Below are 7,081 nucleotides of genomic sequence, written 5' to 3'. Positions count from 1 at the left end.
AAAGGACTAGTAGGATATCCCCAATAGGTAAAAGACTAGTAGGATATCCCCAATAACTAAAGGACCAGTAGGATATCCCCAATAGGTAAAAGACTAGTAGGATATCCCCAATAACTAAAGGACCAGTAGGATATCCCCAATAACTAAAGGACTAGTAGGATATCCCCAATAACTAAAGGACTAGTAGGATATCCCCAATAGGTAAAAGACTAGTAGGATATCCCCAATAGGTAAAAGACTAGTAGGATATCCCCAATAGGTAAAAGACTAGTAGGATATCCCCAATAACTAAAGGACTAGTAGGATATCCCCAATAGGTAAAAGACTAGTAGGATATCCCCAATAGGTAAAAGACTAGTAGGATATCCCCAATAGGTAAAAGACTAGTAGGATATCCCCAATAGGTAAAAGACTAGTAGGATATCCCCAATAACTAAAGGACTAGTAGGATATCCCCAATAGGTAAACGACTAGTAGGATATCCCCAATAGGTAAACGACTAGTAGGATATCCCCAATAGTTAAAGGGCTAGTATGATATCCCCAATAACTAAAGCACTAGTAGGATATCCCCAATAACTAAAGGACTAGTAGGATATCCCCAATAGCTAAAGACTAGTAGGATATCCTCAATAACTAAAGCACTAGTAGGATATCCCCAATAGGTAAAAGACTAGTAGGATATCCCCAATAACTAAAGGACTAGTAGGATATCCCCAATAACTAAAGGACTAGTAGGATATCCCCAATAACTAAAGGACTAGTAGGATATCCCCAATAACTAAAGGACTAGTAGGATATCCCCAATAGGTAAAGGACTAGTAGGATATCCCCAATAACTAAAGCACTAGTAGGATATCCCCAATAGGTAAATGACTAGTAGGATACCCCCAATAACTAAAGACTAGTAGGATATCGCCAATAACTAAAGGACTAGTAGGATATCCCCAATAACTAAAGGACTAGCAGGATATCCCCAATAACTAAAGGACTAGTAGGATATCCCCAATAACTAAAGGACTAGTAGGATATCCCCAATAACTAAAGCACTAGTAGGATATCCCCAATAGCTAAGCACTAGTAGGATATCCCCAATAACTAAAGACTAGTAGGATATCCACAATAGCTAAGCACTAGTAGGATATCCACAATAGCTAAGCACTAGTAGGATATCCCCAGTAGATAAAGCACCAGTCTGCCTTTACAATCTTCACCTCACCCACCTCTCCCCGAGACAGTAGGCATTCAATCTCCAGAGAGGCTCAGAAGAAGCAGGTCCACACTGCCTGGAGCATCAGGAGAGGAGGATGAGGACGCGGAAGAGGGAGAGCACTATGGTTACACACAGACACTCACACGGGACGGCCTTCACCTGCGTGCTGTTGAAACACTGGTTGGGTATGTAACGTGGTCATAATGACACAGATGTAACAGTCCGTATTACCTCCATGGGAAAGACTTTGTTTGTCTTGGCAGAGGCCATCAGCTCTTACACCCCTCTGAGGTTCATGGCCATAGGCTTCTCACACAGCACATTCTTCTGGGCCTTCATGAAGAGCATGCCAACCGGCAGGTGGCATGCCAACCGGCAGGCCCACATATACCACCTCTACCCACACACATTGACAATGAGTAGACAGGATTAAGGATACATTTTAAGGAATTAGAAGAGGAATATATCTTATTACTGAATGTGAGGGTGGTTTAAAAAAAATGCCATAATAAAATGCACTAATAAACACTGTTCTGATGCATATTACACACACTGAGAGGGACATTAAGCACCGGAGGTGATGGCTAGATTATGTTTGAGACAAAACACTGACCAATCTCTGGATCTCTGGCCAGTTCCTCATGGGGCGGCAGGGTAGCCTAGTGGAACAGGCAGTTAACCCACTGTTCCTAGGCCATCATTGAAAATAAGAATTTGTTCTTGAACTGAAGGACTAGTTAAATAAAGGTTAAAAAAAATAGCTGCCATAGGCTTGAGGGATGCTGTGCTTCTTTGCAAACTCCTGAGCGTCCTGTAGTTTCTGAGCAGCAACAAACAAAAGGGTGGGCTATTTCATTCACTCATTATTTTACATTTTCAACATGTTTGTAGCCTATGACACTTTTAAATAAGCCACTTTCACATTTCTATATTACATTTCCTACATACTCATTTAGTTCAAGTTTTACGGTAAGTCATCCATCTGTGCAGAGTATATATTGCGGCATTAAACGAGATTGTAATGTCAGCAACTCAAAAAAATCATTACAATGGGCCACATTGTAACTGTTCCAATCTACTTAAAGTTAACTACGTGAGTGCAGTGAAACCTTCTGATTTCTGATCATAAAACATTTCAGATCATTCACGTTAATTTGAAACTCCACGCCGACGATAGCAAACTGAGGCTTGAACACGGCCACAATAAAGTATGTGGTGGTGGGTGTCACTGTCTACTGTAAACCGGTACAAGTAACTGTTGGTCTCCGAGAGGGAGGGTTTCAGTGCCACTGTGAAATCATGGCTGATTTTACCGGTGCTACAGATTCCCCACCTGGTTGCCATATTGGTGTCGACAACATGTAACTATTAGCCAGCAGGTGGAGACAGACTCTGTTTAGATTAAATTACGATATAGCGTCATTGACGCGAGTAACCAACCAGTAGTGTTCGGGAATATTACAAATACATCCGGGTATATCAAGCACACGTTATAAAACACTGGTGCTGCAGTAATGGACATTTACCAACAGATAGAATCAACGTGCCATTTTACACCCATAACAGACCGAGGTTTGGTGCTGATTGTTTTGTGTCTAATGAATCATTTATTTTCATATTTTCGATTAGGCCTTCAAATCACTTAAAATCTTTAATATAACATCTTTTAATTACTTTTAGATTACATTATTTCCTCGTGTGCTGCTTGGTGTACTGAAACCTAAGAGCTGGCCAAGGTAGCCTATGTTGTCAAATGTGACATACATAAACTTGCTGACTCACCAGGCCTTGTTTCAACCTATGACCTTGGGAAGCAAAGTCATTGTTTACTCAGACAATAGTTTTATGGGGGTCCTACAATGTGTCTATGACAATTAGTTTTTTCTCCAATTTGAATGTATTCTGACTGATAATCACCCTTTTAGGATGATCTTGTCACCTCATGAAATAAACCTCACCATGACAATCAGTGTCCTTTATTGAACCCATCAATCTTACACTTCATCGTGACAGACTTTAGCACTCTTAATTCAACCTGTCAGTCTTAGCAGCTCACAGTTGCTACTGATCAACTCAGGCTTCCTTGTCATCACCGTGTTCAAATTTGTTTCACATCAGGTGCAAGCTGTATAGGGCTAAGTCGTGAGGGGATCATTGTACACTCAGGGATTAATCCCTCCCTCCTGTCGTACACAGCTCTGTCCATGTCCAGACCCTGTGGCACAGGTCAGATTGACCATGGTCGAGTGGCGATTGAGGGGTGGTTATTGGCTGTCTTGGTTGAAGACCATTCCCACCTGTTTCCTGCACTCATCCATAATCTCAGTGAGCAGGGCCGACTCGGACAGGGGCATTCTGGGGTTCTCCTTCAGTCCTGCTGAAGAGAAGGATAAATTGACTGTCTGTATTGTAAGCAAAGATTCCGGTTGGAAGCCGCAGGTAACAACAATGTTATTATTTATTTGACTGTTTTTACTGTTTATTACCTAGGATATACGAACAGCATTGCAATTGGATTGTTGTTGTATATCTGTTCAAATGAACTCTCATCTTTGAACAGAGAAATTGTGTTTTTCTCTGGTAAGACCTTGCGAGCCACCATACCTTTGTGCAGGCACTGCCTGACTTCCTCAGCCTCGTAGCGCAGCCCAGTGCTGTTAGTGAAGTTCAGAGGTAAAGAGGGCTCAGGCAGGGGGTACTGTGTCATCTTCCCATTCACCACCAGTGTGGTGGGACAATGCATGGGACCTAGAACCTGAGAGGACATGAAACAGCCATTATGTTTTATGTGTATACTTATCAGTATATGAATTCATCAATAATACATCTCAATGAAGTCTCAATCAGGGACATACTGTAGATCAGACATTGTTTAGCATTTGTTGGCTCTTTCGTCACTATATTACATTTCCCCTAAATGAAGATAAAACAGAGTGGGCAGTTTAAAGGTTGATTCAGTAGCAACATACCCTGATGGTGCCTGTTGTTCCGCTGATGGTGGCGTCGTTAGGCAGTGAAACAGCAATGGAGAAGGAACAGAAAGCCAGCCTGTTCCTGGGAAACTTCATCACCACCACCATGGACTCATCCACTCCTGTCAAACATCAACTGTTCAAACAGCAAGCCAGCCTGTTCCTGGGAAACTTCATCACCACCATGGACTCATCCATTCCTGGCAACCATCAACAAGTCAAACAGCAAGTTAGCCCTTTACACTTCAATAAAGAATGAATTATTGTCATAGGCCTAGTCAATACTGACCCCAATGCTAATCTGATCCTTGGGTTGTGCCCAATTCCAAACTCATTGTCCCTGTCCCACAATCTCTGGTTTACTTGACCAGTACTTGGCTTACATGACCAGTGAGTAGTATAGATTGAGTGAGTAGTGATAGATTGTTAGCTGGCCAGCATGCACAGGACATTTTGTACTACATGTAGGTGCCAAGATTAATACCTGAGTTGAGAAGAACTCCAGTGGCATGGATGGACTCTGGCCTCTCCCCGTTGAACACCATCAGCACAAACTGCAAGTTGTAGACCCCAATGTCCAGCAGTGCCTCCTCCCAGCTTCTTCTCCACCGAGCGGGGGATGTGAAGCTGAGGGGAGCCGAAACAGGCCTTCACCAGCTTTACGTCGCCGTTGGCGTCCTCAGCCAGCAGCCTGCGAACCTCCCTGTGCAGTGGGAAACGGGACCAGATGGCCTGGGAGAGGACAGAGAGAGACCATCACCTCACAGAGTGGACAGACAGTTCCTTTCTATACCTCAACTTGGTCATTTCTACAACAGCCCTCATATGATCAGCAAAATCCGTCCATAAATTTGCCAGACCTTGGTTCAAATACATATGTAGTTGACAACTGGTATTTAAAATACTTTTTCTGTGTATTTGAGTATTTTCAAATACACAGCCCAAAACAAGCACTTTTATTTGAGTATTTGAATGGTTACTTGTAAAACAACAAATAGTAGTTGAGAGTATTTTCAAATACCTTTTTGAAATAATATATTCAAATACCTGGGTTAAATGTATGGAAGTGTATTTCCAAATACATTAAAATATTTAACTACTTGTCTTTTCAAATAAAATATACCTTACTTTGAATGTACAGTATGTGAAAGTAATTTAGATATTTGAAATAGTATTTGAACCCAGGTCGGGTATTTGCTACAGTAATGTGACAACAGTACAAATGGTGAGACTCAAGCAATAAACACGTTGATGGAAACCCCAACTCTCATGGAGCCTTTCCCACACCTCCATGAGAAAGACGTTGGACTTCTTGGAGGCAGCAATGAGGTCCCCCACCTCCCTGGAGTTCATGGCGAAGGGCTTCTCACACAGCATGTTCTTCCCTGCCTGGAGTACCAGCAGTCCCAGGCGCCAGTGCTCCGTGTGCAGCACGTCCAGGTACACCATGTCTGCAGGGACAGTCACACAGTACACAGACTGGAGGCTGATTTTCAAACAGTTACGTCATTAAGCCATTATCTGTGACTGCACAGACAGGCCCTCCGAGGCTAACCCACCAATCTCTGGGTCGCTGGCCAGCTCTTCATAGCTCCCATAGGCCTTGGGGATGCTGTGCTTCTTGGCAAACTCCCGGGCACGCTCCAGACTCCTCGCAGCCACCGCCACTATCTGGAACGAGAGGGGAAAACACACAGACATTCATTACTTCTAGGCAAGCTGTCAGTGCCGACGGAGCGATAGAGAGAGAGAGAGAGAGAGAGAGGCAGGAGGAAGAGAGACATCCAGTATGTGAATCACAATAGAATGTGTTTGTTTGGGTGGAGTGGGTGGAGTGGGGTTCCTGGTGGTCTCTTGGAGCGAGGGTTTTCATGTCCACACTGAAGTCGTGGCTGATCTTCCCCGCACTGCAGAGTCCCCACCGGGTCGCCATGTTGAACAGATGGTAGTTGGCAGGTAAGAGGGGCTGTGCCTGGGCCTCGGGTCAGAGCTAGGGAGAGCGGTTGTGACCTTGTGGAGCGCTGGGTAGTCAGATGTAGTGGAGCTCCACAGCGTGTCCACAGAGCTGGTAGCTTCACCCTGGAGAGCTGCTGCTGCTGGGAATGTCAGCTCTCCACTCCGCTGCCCCTCACACACACACACACACACACACACACACACACCCCTCGGAGATTAATACAGTCATGTAATGCTGCTGCTGCTGATACAAGTCTCTTACAACCAGGCCAAAGTGGTTTGTACCGGTTGTCTCTGACAATCTGTAACAGAACAGTTCAATGGGATTCTTCAGCAACATTAGCATCATGGGGAACTAGACTGTTTAATGTGTACAGACATAATTCACCTTGCCCTCGCGTAATTACTGTCCCAAAACGCTGCAGGTCAACCCGGGGAAGCTGGAACTATTAGGAAGGAGGTAGGGGACTGTTTTGTTCCCCACTAGGGAGGCGTTGATTAGCCTGCAAGGGCTTGACAGCAGCACAGGCCAATGGTTAAAATGGACCCCACTGGGACCACTGGAGTGAACAAGTAGGCTATGCAATGTTCACAAGCTCCCATAGGAAAACATAGTACATCCAAGCACAGCTGTTTAGCTGCTGGTCAATACACTGAGCTATGATGACAATGGAAACGAGAGAGCTCTGTTGCCCTTGGGCTAAATATTAAGCAGTTAGGAGGCTTGTTATTGTGTAAGATTCATTACCAGAACCGACCACTAGATGGCAACATGTTGTAAGTGTAGTTCAGGGATCCTGCAAAACTCGGAGAATTTCAAATGGATTATTGTTGTGTGTCACGTTATAAAAGCATCATCAGGTATCAAACAAGTGTCAAGCAAAAATACAATTGTTGACATTTTTGGAAATGGCCATACCATCTTGATTAGAGAGAAACAT

At 44.0% G+C, this 7,081-nt stretch overlaps 1 pseudogene; it reads right to left on the bottom strand.

Annotated features, from left to right (window-relative positions):
• Positions 1–3,171: 3,171 nt before the first annotated feature.
• LOC115112745 (trans-1,2-dihydrobenzene-1,2-diol dehydrogenase-like) lies at positions 3,172–6,188 on the bottom strand (annotated as a pseudogene).
• Between the last annotated feature and the right edge of the window lie 893 nt (positions 6,189–7,081).

Source organism: Oncorhynchus nerka, linkage group LG28, assembly GCF_034236695.1.
Source record: "Oncorhynchus nerka isolate Pitt River linkage group LG28, Oner_Uvic_2.0, whole genome shotgun sequence".
Taxonomy (NCBI): Eukaryota; Metazoa; Chordata; class Actinopteri; order Salmoniformes; family Salmonidae; genus Oncorhynchus; species Oncorhynchus nerka.
The sequence above is the reverse complement of the archived record's forward strand: the minus strand, read 5'-3'. Positions and strand labels throughout refer to the sequence as shown.